We start from the raw sequence: 11546 nt of genomic DNA, 5'->3' as shown, positions 1-11546 counted from the left end.
ATGCGCTGGACAGCCAGCGGCATACTTAGCTGGGGCTAGAGACCAGCGAACTTCCGTGCTTAGTGCGCGGAAAGCGTTGCGGTCTAGGGTCGATCGCCAAGATTGGAAACCTAGGGCGTAACCTAGTTAGTCGATCGCCAAGGCAGCAAGGCTTTTTCTCTTGTGTACCTAATTGTAAATACAGTTTTTGTTTGTCAGCATCTCTTCGTCCCGTAATCGTCTTCTCATCTCTTCGGATTCTTCACCAACACCGCCGAATTCCCCTAGCGAAGCGTTCCTTCGCCCCCACAACGACCTTGCAAGACTACTAACAAGGGTTTACTCTGTCCATATGCGTGCATAGTTGTAAATAGTTTCAAATGTCATCACCTACATTGCCTTGTAGTGTAATAAATGCCACGTCGGAAAAAGCAAAACTAAGGGATGTCTGGGATAGGTACTGGACTCGCATTCCGGAAGTGCTCTGTTGCGTTCTCATGCAGTCCCAAATTCTTCTCAATGTATTTTAATCCGGATCATTTTAATTTTATTCTGTTGAATTAAATTGAATTACGTTTCATTTCACAACCATGCTGCAGGAAGACCGGGAAAAAAGCTGTTGAAACAGCTTGAAGGGCCCTGCCCGTGCACCTTCCACACAGAGCGGCACGTCAAGCATGGCGAGAGGAATTATAAAACAAGTGTAGTTAGTTACAAAAGTGCAAAAATAGTACTCTAGTGCAGAGACAAGTGCAGTACAGAACAAGTGCGGTACAGTTCTCAATACAAATCAGAGCAATTAGAAATGCCACGTACAGGATTAAAATGAGGTGCGACTGTCTGAATGAATGCGTTGAAACGGCGACTTTTATTTTAATTATACGCAGTGTCTAGTGTGCCATGCGACAGCCATGCCGAGTGTGTGTGCCGTCCAACGACATTCGAATTTTTTAAGACTGAGCTGACACAAGCCAGAGCGTCTGGCGTTGTGGTGTAGAGGCTGAAACGTATGGCGATTGGCCCATGGGTTAAGGCGTTTTTCTTTAAACTTCACTCGGGCGTCCTTGATGTGAAAACGTGGCAGCAGGAAAACGGAATGTTTTTGCCGGGTGTGGTTGACTGCTACCCGTGCAGAAAACCTGAGACTGTAGAACACGTGCTTTTGGACTGCTGGGATGGGGTCTTCTTTTGTGACGTGCTTCAGCGGACCCTCAAAAAAGACTTCCCCCCGGACCCTCACGGTATTAGGTTTTTACCGATTGAGAGTGACGGAGTACCTTACGACCTCGTGATGGTCCTGGCCCTACATGCGATTTGTAAATCTCGCATGGCCATACGCCATAGGGACGTTGACGCTAAATGGTCAAGATAATATTTCGGTGATTCAATGCGTATGATTATTGAAGTGTGGAGGGCTCAGCCTGAGCCTCCAGAGTGGTTGCCTGTGATGGAAACACGGACCAACCTCAAACAATTTTAATCGTTTTCCTGGTGGCAAGGTGATGAATAGCAGTTTTTTTTATCGTTGCAGTGTTTTGTTTGTTGGTGCTTGTTTTGTACTGAGATATTGCAATGAAGAAAAAAAAGGCGTTGTGGACTTGTGGTGTAGAGGTTACGTCTTGGTTAACTTGCTAATATCAAGGGCGGCGGTTCGAGTTCGGCTTTTGCCTCATTTTTTTCTTCTGTTCATTAGGTTGTGTTAGGTTAGTTTACGTTACGTTACATTAATGGAGGGCGAAAAAGAGCCAGACGCGGCATTTTTTCATTGAAACGAGGGTGTACATCGCTTTAGTGTAGTTTTTACAGTTGATTGATTGTAGGGTTTAACGCGCCGACGCAACGCAGGCGATGAGGGGCGCCGTAGTGGAGAACTCCGGATTAATTTTGACCACCTGGGCATCTTTAATGTGCGCCGAAATCTCGTACAGACGGGCGTTTTTGCTTTTCGCCTCCATCAGAAAAGCGGCCGCCGCGGTGTAGGGTTTATGTACCATCGGGCGGCACTGCAGACACAACCGTAATGAAAACGGAACCCACCGGCCAACTCAGGAGCCGTTTCGTTGCATTAAGCAGGAAATCCGCCAGGTGGTGGATTTTCCTCGTAATGAGCCATTTGATGCTTTCGTATTATTAACCTCGCATTAAACCAACAACCAAGACCAAACACAAAACAAAACAACACTCGTAAAAGGCCTAAACAATAAATATTCTTACGGCGGTTTGAAAGGAAGGTTAAAAGGAAAGAAGAAAGAGGAATAATTTTATCGGAAGGGAAAGCTCTAGGTTTCAAAAGTACGATTTAAGGGCTATGAAAACGTATAAAGAAAGGATTTTTTAGGAGGTTAGCCGGTTAATTCCACAGCAATACTAGTGTAATAAGGCCGCTTGAGTTCAATGCAAGAAGAAAAGTACTGAAGCAGCGGCCCTCGTCGCCATTTTGGTGTCTGCTAAAGCAGCCCTAAGGGATACTTAGACCGCGAACAGGAAGAGTTCTCACAGAATGTACTTGAGCTAACTTTTCCGGTCCGGCCTTCAAGCACTCACGCAGCATCCTTCACGGTCATCAAGCTGCCTTTTTTTTTTCTTCTCCCAGCGGGAAGACAGAAAACAAAAAAGCCTGCCAACTCCACTTTCTCTCGCTGAAGAAAATTTCTCAAGTGTATATCGCTCGGCGCAGCACAAGACGGCAACCATTGTTGTTGCATGACGAGGAATTGAGGCAGCGCGCCCGGGGAGGAGGGTCTTTCCGGTGCAAGGGAAGCGGCTCTTTCATTTCTCACCGCCTCCTCCATCTTCGTTCGCGCGGGGCTATTTGAGTTCCAAGTGGGCCATTCCACCCTTTTGTCGCCTTCGCAGCCCTTTCTTCGCTATGCTTCATTCCCGGCGGAGGGGTGAAGGCCGTCGTCTCGTTGGGTGACAAGCGTGCCGTCTCCGCGTATGCTGGCAATTACGGCCGCGTAACAACAACGGCGCGAATATTCCTCTTCTTGGGCTCCCACTGTTGGGACGAGGCCCAGACTCAGCCGGTCACTGGGGTTCTGCTGCCGCAGCCGTAGTTGTTATCCAAACCGGTCGTTGCGGCCTTGTAAACGACCCCCTCGCTTTGTAGCAGTGAAAGGAAGCATGGCGGCAAATGGTCCGTGTGAAGCACGTGACATTGTGCGCGTGTTTCATTAAATAGGCGTTTAGCGCGCAAAGGGAAGACGACGGCACCGAAAAAAGAAAAAAAAAAATGAAGGGGAGAACAGACGCTGGTCTAGCCGTCTTTTGAGTGCCTTCTTATTTGCATTAAATTCATTCATTCATTCATTTGTTTTACATTTTCTTAACAACAACAACAGAAAATGCAGCAAGGAGGGCAAAAAGCTGGTCGCAACCAGGTTGACGGGGACCCGACTCCCTTTACAAAGCAGTGGGTCATATGGCGAACAATTCCGGAATTTCTTATTTGAAGGTTAAGAAAGCAACACCAAGCGAGGGAAAAAAAAAAATCTGATTGATTTTTTTTTATCACGCTCCTCACGTTCAGAGAAAAAATCATGTCACTGGATACTTGCAGTGCAATATAACAAAAAAAAAAGACTATTATCTAGTACATAGTTACAACTTTGTAGGATTTAGCTTCGTAAAAAAAAGTACGAGATTCTACAGCACAAAGGTGTAATTACTAAAGCGCACCAGAGTAAAAGAATACAGAACTGCAACAGAGTGGGATCCCGTTACAAACGCACAGTGGCAAATACAAACTTAACAATGCACGGTAATTCGAAGAAATGAAAAAAAAAAAACGGTGTTTACAAAGGATTGTCAAGATAATAAAGTTACAGTTCAGTAGGTGTAATGCTACATAAATTAATTGCGTTGGAGGCGAATTCATTTAGAATTCGTTGCACACGGTTGTTAACCCTATCAAGGCCGCGGTTTGTCCGACAAAACGGAATCAGCCAATTATCCCTGTCCCAAAAAGAATACCCAGTTTCAGGGACACTCTGCCAACTGGATAGAGGTATAAACGTTGTGTTATTATGCTTCAGGCTGTTTTTGTACCGGATCAGTAAATAAAGCATGAACCGCGCAGAGTGCGAATGTCTACAATTATTTCTGATTACGCAATAAACGTGTGCAAAAATGTCGAACTTGTTCTACGTCAGAATAGGCCGCAGTCGAAGACTGGCTTATTGATAAATGCCGTCAGTTCGACCTTCAGCTGTCTTCAAAACAGGGGCGCTTGCTGGTCTCGATGTGGCAGTATGAAAAATGGGCTTGCGATGATGAGCAGCGACCAGCAATTTCGTTTTTTTAAGTCGGCAGACAGACATCCTGGCGTTGCAGATATACCGCCAGGAGAATAATATTGAGCATGACGTACTATGATTTCATCATCGGCCTGGGTGGCTACTACGTCCGTTATATGACACTTGTCGCCAGGATATTTGCACTGCGCTAAAGAATTCCTTGAGTTCTAATTTAGAGCGTTGCCCCCTATACGACTAGTGCTAATCCACGTGTGTTTCGCTGCCCTAAACTGCTTAAAAACCAACTAAGGCAACAACATTCTTGTTAGCCATCGTTTATCGCAGGCGTTATTGCATGAACTCGTCGTCAGAAGGAAACTTCGCTAGAGTTTAAACCTAGCTAGGCCGTCAACAGGAGAGGGCCTAGTTCCCAACCCTGCACCACCTCACTTGAGGCAACCCGCCTCAAATACACACGCAACCCGCACAACCAGCGACAATGACATGTCAATTACGCCGCTTCCCTGCTCCCAGCTGTAAGGCGCAAAACTCGAGACCAACGCTGAACACCTTCCTTGCACACAGCGCCATCACCTCTGCACAGAAGCTCCGACAATGAACTCATCTATACCTGGAACGTTAACGGCTGCAAGAGAACTCTTCAGTCGCTGCTTCTCCGTCAAGGTGGCACGTATTGAGGACATGTTGTAGGTCGTGTAGGCCTTTAACTTCCCGTTTCTTCTACCCATTTCCTCAAACAATTCCGAACTCCGGATACCAGAGAGCAATTTAAGGAGTTCACTTTATTCAACTCAATTCGTGTACAAGTATAAAACACTATCGGCTGTTCTTAGGCATGCAAATAAACAATTTTAACACAATTTGTACACAATTTGGACGTATATTTGAAAACAATTTGCGTTTGTGTAGTGAAACCTTAAACTCATTTCAGGCGGCACCGTTTTCTTTGATGAACTGGGGTAAAATGCTGTTACCGCTGGCAAAGACATTGTTGCTGCGATCAAGGCGTCGAACCCTAAAGGCCGCGTTTTGTCGTGAGCACTTGGTCCGCGAAGATCGTCGCAGACAGGAAACGGTGGGCATCGTTAGGCTAATGCGAGCTGATGGGTCCACGCGAGACTCCAGTTTCCGCATTCGATTACCGGGGGCCATTAGCCGCTTAAGTATCCTTCGTCAAATCGGAAGGCCGACGCATAATACTCAAGCCTGGACGTGTACGACGTGCGTACAGGGTTTGGATTGTTCGCAGCCTGGAATATGTGTCGCTGGGAGGTGCTCTTGATATATGTGTAGAATGAATCGGAGCAGCTGAATGACCAGAGTTTGTGTACCCAAAACAAGACCCATACTTGCATCCTTTCATAATGTAGAATGAAGCGCGACTTCGAAACATGGACGGGAGAGGAAGTTGGATCACCGCTAACAATGAAGGAACTATCCTGAATGGAAGACGGTAAGGAAAGGGGGACATACACCTCCTCTTTGTTTTAGCTCCTAGCCTCAAAGCGAATGCGTGGTGCTGCCTGCTGGAAAGGGCCCGGTTCCGCGTATGAGCGCTGGTCCTGTTTCCGCGGTTGTCCGTGTTTTTAAGCGACTTTTCGCCCTTCATTATGCACTTCAACCACCTGGTTCGTCCTCCATTCTACCCGAACAAGGACAGCCAGTCGAAGTAAAAGAATCCCGCACTAGGGATGCTTTTCACGGGGCGAGGACGATAACATCAGCCTCTGTTCGATGAATAAAAAAACTCTCTCTCTCTCTCTCGCTCGCTCATACCCCAATCGACCATTTTGTAATACTATTGCAGCGCAGAGAAATAAAGACGATCGCAGGGATTTATAGAGCAACAAACAGGTCACTCGGCCGATACGACTGTCGGCCGCATTACTGCATTTCGTAACGCAGGGTGCGATTTGCGCATGACGGGATTGAGGTAGTAACAAGTGACTTATAAATGGCGACATACAGATGATCGCCGCGACGTCCTAAAGAAAGTTGGTTATGTTCCGGGACTATGTACACGTTATACGTTAAGGTCACATTTGTTCTTGATCAGAGCTGTGCTGCTCGGCCAGTAGTTATCCGTGCATTGCACACCATGAAGAAGAGGGCAGACGTTTAGGTCTTTACCCCCCTGTGGCAGCCACGGTTGGAGAGTAAAGACGGCTTTAGATCCTCACGCCCCTTTTCCTCTTGCGGGACCCTCTTTATAAAGCAGGCCCAGCGTTCCAGAGGTTGCGATTTTACGTGCACAATCGCTGGAGTACTACCGAAGGAACGTCCTGCCGCAAAAATGGTTTAAAAGCGTTGAGTATTAGCCAAGTTATCGTTCATTTACAAGGGCCAGCACTAAGGCCTAGAGCTCTTACCCTCTAATCGCACCTCAAGACCACTGTGGAAGCTGTGACGTCATCTACCAGGCACAAGACCACCTAGAGAAACAGGGCAAGATTCTAGATGCGCGCAGCCATTGGCTCCGCTCGGCGGTACGTCACGCTTTTTTTTAGCCCTTTCCAAACTTCCCCTTTCTTCACGATGGCGCCGAGTCAGTGTACTTATTGTCAGTTTTGCCTGCTTCCCCAAGCAGTGATTTCCCTACACCCCCCCTAGGGGGTGTGTAGACCCCCCCTAGTTTTTCTGGACACCCCCCCCCCCCCTTGAATCCCCAAATTTCACTCTTGTCAGTCCTTGTATGGACCTTTTTCACTATCGATCTGCGCATGCGCGGGCTGCCCGTCTGCTATTCTTGGCAGTAGCCTCCTCGGGCAAAATAAACAAAAGTGCGCCCCCCCCCCCCCCCCGAGCTTGCTGTTAGCGTTGCACGTATTTATGTCCTTTTTTTCGACAGCTCGTGGCAAGTTCGTATGTGCACACAAAAAAGGCTTTCAAAGGAAAGGGGCAAAGTGGTTTGAGGCTGACCGCGCTGCGAGCACATTGTCATCACATTAAAGAAGCCGTCTTCTTCCCAACCATGTGAATGAGCTGATGAGCATAACTATCGAAGGTCCGGAGGTACCCGATGCGCGAGATGCTATTGACGTTGACCGACATGTTTTTAATCATTTCATCGCAAAAGCGGTGCAGTGCTACAGCAAGAAGCCTAGACGGTTGTAATAAGGTGCGGCGTTATGAAGTTCTAGTCTTCAAAAATGCGTACTTCTCCAATTTTTATTTTGGAATTTATTGCTTGGTTCTTTCATTCACAATAAAAACGCTTTTTGTTTCTGTAAATGTATAGATAAAATTTCACGCTTTCGATATTCGAAGATTTTTTTCAGCGTCTTTATTTGGCCTAGTACCATGTGCCCGGTCTTCAATTGCTTTTGTTTTTATGGACCCTGGATGATTAGCGCTGCTTTCACGCTGCGTCAAGTAAGACGTGTGCAAGTTTAATTATAAGAACTGCAAATAAATAACATATCGATTCGTCACGGGGATGAGCGTTTGTTTGGTTAACAGACGTCCATTATTTAACTAGTGGGATAAAAAACAACTTTTCTAGTTTATGAACCCCCCCCCCCCCCTCCCCCCCGAGCCATTGAGACACCCCCCCTTGATTCGATGCCTGGGGAAACCCCTGTCCCCAAGTACATGCCTGCTTCCCGAAACCTGCTTTGGGCATGTCATATAATGGCGCTGCACGCCGGTAGATTTAAATGCACTTCTTTAAGCAATAATTCCTCCTTGATTCGGCGCTCTTTGGCCTCGATGACCTCAGGCTATTAAAACACGCATACCAGCTAATTCCGCAGTGATCCCAGCAACATTTATCGACGGACAAAACCGTGGCTATCTCTCAATAAATCTTCCTTTTAAAAGAAAGCTCTGTGTTGCCTTAATGGTCCCTTTAAGCAAGTAGAACAAACACATTTTAACGCGTTATGCCACGAAGGCGTCCCATAACTCCAAAACGACAAATAATCGTTGGTTATGATTGCACAAACTTATATCGACACCTGTTTATTAAGTGATTCGTTTATTAAGTGATTGATTTAGTGATTAACTGAACGAATTGATTAATAAAACTTTGCAGGTTTAATGCCCCGCTATAGGAACAAAGGGAAAACGGGGGTTAGATGTTTTGATGCAGATTTGGAGCAATGAAGACTGCCCGCACGGCGCAGTGGCCTTACAAGCAAATAATTTATTTCTCAAAGGAGCCGTGAACACAAAGTGAAAGTTTGGTTCGCTATTTTCTTTATTTTTAGTGCGCAGCCCTTTGGCGGCCTCTACTGTGGTTTGACATCGGCGTCGGCGTCGTAACCGCGCGAGCGAAGGCAGAAAGAAAACGGCAGAGGAAAGTGTGGGGAAAGTGTGCGGCGGAGTACAGTAGGCTGAGACCGCACGAGACACTCCTCGGCGACGACGCACGGAGAAAGTGTGCGGGGGAGGCAGGGAGACATGCTGGGTTGGGGCGACGCATTGCGAGATGACGCCATAGCAGCGCGTGTCGTCGTGCGCTCGCCGATGATGTGCGTGCATTCACTTCCTGAGACGCCGTTCGCGCCGCCGACGCAGAGGCTTTCCATCGTCGTTGTCGAGAGTATACCCACGAGTGAGTGCTGCTTCAGCGCACTGAAGCACTGAGGAGTGAGAGCTGAACAAGTGAGGCAACCGGTGGATGTGCTTCGCGTCTTCCGCGTTGCGTGACTCATCCGAACAAGACTTGGCAGTAATGAAATTACAGTAATTAAAATATTTTTTGCTGTAATGAGTAATGTAATGAAGTACGTTTGAGTGTTGGTACTTTAGTAATGTGATAAATAAATTACTTCAGGCCAGTAATTTCATGGAAGTTACTCATTATTTTCCCAATTGCTTTGGCTACGATATAGCCCGTCCGCGAATTCTCTTGCGGCATAAAAAGTTGTCCAAGTAGAGTTCCAATGCCAAGAGTTTTGGTCGGTCATTCCTTGTGTGTAAAGTTGAAAGACCTACGGCGGCGTCGAGAAAACAATTTTGTTTTCTCGATGCCATACGGCGTCGAGAAAACAAAATATGCAGATGCACTTTGGATTTACCAAGGAGTCTTACAAAAGGGAAATGGTGTGGATCCCGTATCCACAAGACGAAAGCTGGTGAAAGAGGCGTAAGCTTTGCAGGGCAGGACAGACCCACATCACGTGCTCTGCTGTAGCGTGCTGGACAGGCGTGAGGCAGAAGCGCCACGTCGTTGTACATTGAGCATGCTACTAAGGTGGCCAGGACCTCGTCACAGCCGGCATAAGGGCCACCCCCCGGCGACTCTGTCACACCGAGACCTCATCTAGGCGGGACAACTCGCCGGGAAATCCGTATTACACGAGGGCATGATTGTACGCGCGGTGTGCCCAAGATGTTCCTTTCCACTACCGAGGCTAATAGCCACTGCCGAAGGGCGAGATTGCCAAATGCGCGGGATATTGCACACACGAGACGGTATGGTGTACGTCTTCATGCAACGAAGAATTTAAAAAGACCTGTTAACAACCCGCTATATAACCAACTGCTTGAAAGTATACTAATCTGTCACAACAAACGGTGCATTAAGCTTACAAGGAGGCAATTTAATTTTCTAGAGCGGTGGCACCAAAGGCCTTTCCCGCGCCGTTCTTATCACAAAACCTTCATAGTTTATTTCACGTGCATTCCGAATTCTCAGCGAGTAGGCATTTTCCTTAAGGCGGTCGTTCTGGCGCTTCCTGTTTAGCATACGCGTATGCGGCTCTACAAGGGATAGGGGCTCTTAACATACGCACAAGTTGCGGCACAACCTTCAAATGCTACAGATTTTCTTAAAGCGATCTCTTGTGTAAGTCATTCTCTAGGAGTGCTGGCGTTCACGTACGTGTGTAACATACCAAGCTGGCTGGGTACCCAGAAAACAGTCTTTCGTCCGGCATCGTCACCGACATTCTTCAGTGTTAGCGCAGACCCCGCCCAATTGCGGGCAGTTCACTCATAATTATTCGTTGTTTATTGTTAACACCTACACATCCCCCAGCGTGAATTGGGAACATGGACTACATGATCAAACTTCCCCCGGGCAGCGCTCAAAGAATAATTGGTGTCCACATCGGTTATTCCTAAAGGACAACATAGAAAGTATAATTAACTCGCACTCACGAGCGTCCTTCTTACTTACAATGGGTAGACGTGTGACTAGGCATTGCGCTGCTCAGCAGGAAGTCAGGATGTTATTGTTCACGTTGGGTCAAGAGGCAAGACTACCGGTGTATACGAGACTTCCGTGCATATTAAACAACCTCTCAGCAATGTAAATTTACCCGTAGCCATACACTCCGGAGCGCCAAGTTGTAGCTTGGGAATTGTGAACCCCAAGGACGTGTTAGCTGCTTTTCTGGTGGAGGCGAACAGCAAAAACGTCCGTGTGTACAAGATTTCGGCGCACGTGAAAGGTCTTAAGGTGATGGAAATTAATCCGGAGCCCTCCACTACGGCGCGCCTCCTACCCTTAGAGTAGCTTCGGCGAATTTAAAAATATTAGGGAAGTTTTTCTTTGCCGCCGTTTTTTGGTGGAAAAAAATGAAGGAACCACACACTAATGCGTAAGACTTGAAGGTAGCGAAGCTGTATGCAACCTTCCCAACCATCACGAAGGTTTAAGTCCACGACTGCAGCCGATTTGCTTCTTGTTAGCTGCCGCAACGACATTTACTCTATCACTGTTGTTGCTTGCTCGAAGTGTGAGCTTCAGTTTTTTTGGAAGTGATATTCATTGAACATCACCCTGGAGGGGTGCACGATATGAAGTGTCTTTCTCGTTCCGAGCAAGTGTTGCCACGATTACGGCGAAGGATTTGTTTTTTGGACCAGTCTCGGCCAATCTATCTAAACGGGTATGCTCGTTTTGGCCAACCTCCCTTAGTGGGTGTGCTCCAGAATTTTCTTTGTATTTTTATCTGTGTACACGAAAATCAACAATTTGCTAAACAGCTTCACTGTTAAAAAATTTCGGGCCCGTCCGGGATTTGAACCCGGGACCTCTCGCACCCAAAGCGAGAATCATACCCCTAGACCAACGGGCCTCTGCATGCGCGCTCGCGTACGCGCAGAGAGGCAGAAAGAGACCGCAATGCAACGTTCATAAAATCCGGTTTCCGCCGTGCTCGCCATTTCCACCGCGTCGTGACTGGAATGCAGCATCTTTATATTCCTGACGCCTCCACCTTGTTCGACCGAATCCCTCTCGGCTGCGTGCCCCTCAGCGGCGCACCACCAAGCGCCTTCGTGGCTCGCGAAGTCGACTGGATGGATTCGCGGAACTACCATTCCAACTCTCGAATCGCTATTCTGCCTGGTTCGTAACTG

At 47.4% G+C, this 11546-nt stretch overlaps 1 non-coding gene across 1 annotated transcript; it reads right to left on the bottom strand.

Moving 5' to 3' along the window:
• Nucleotides 1-11191: 11191 nt before the first annotated feature.
• Trnap-ugg (transfer RNA proline (anticodon UGG)) lies at nt 11192-11263 on the bottom strand. Its single transcript has one exon. It is a non-coding gene; the product is annotated as a tRNA-Pro (tRNA).
• Between the last annotated feature and the right edge of the window lie 283 nt (nt 11264-11546).

Source organism: Haemaphysalis longicornis, unplaced genomic scaffold (genome assembly GCF_048455015.1).
Source record: "Haemaphysalis longicornis isolate Haplotype H1 unplaced genomic scaffold, Haemaphysalis longicornis Haplotype H1 scaffold_20, whole genome shotgun sequence".
Taxonomy (NCBI): Eukaryota; Metazoa; Arthropoda; class Arachnida; order Ixodida; family Ixodidae; genus Haemaphysalis; species Haemaphysalis longicornis.
Note: the sequence above shows the minus strand (reverse complement) of the source record. Positions and strands in the feature narration are given on the sequence as shown.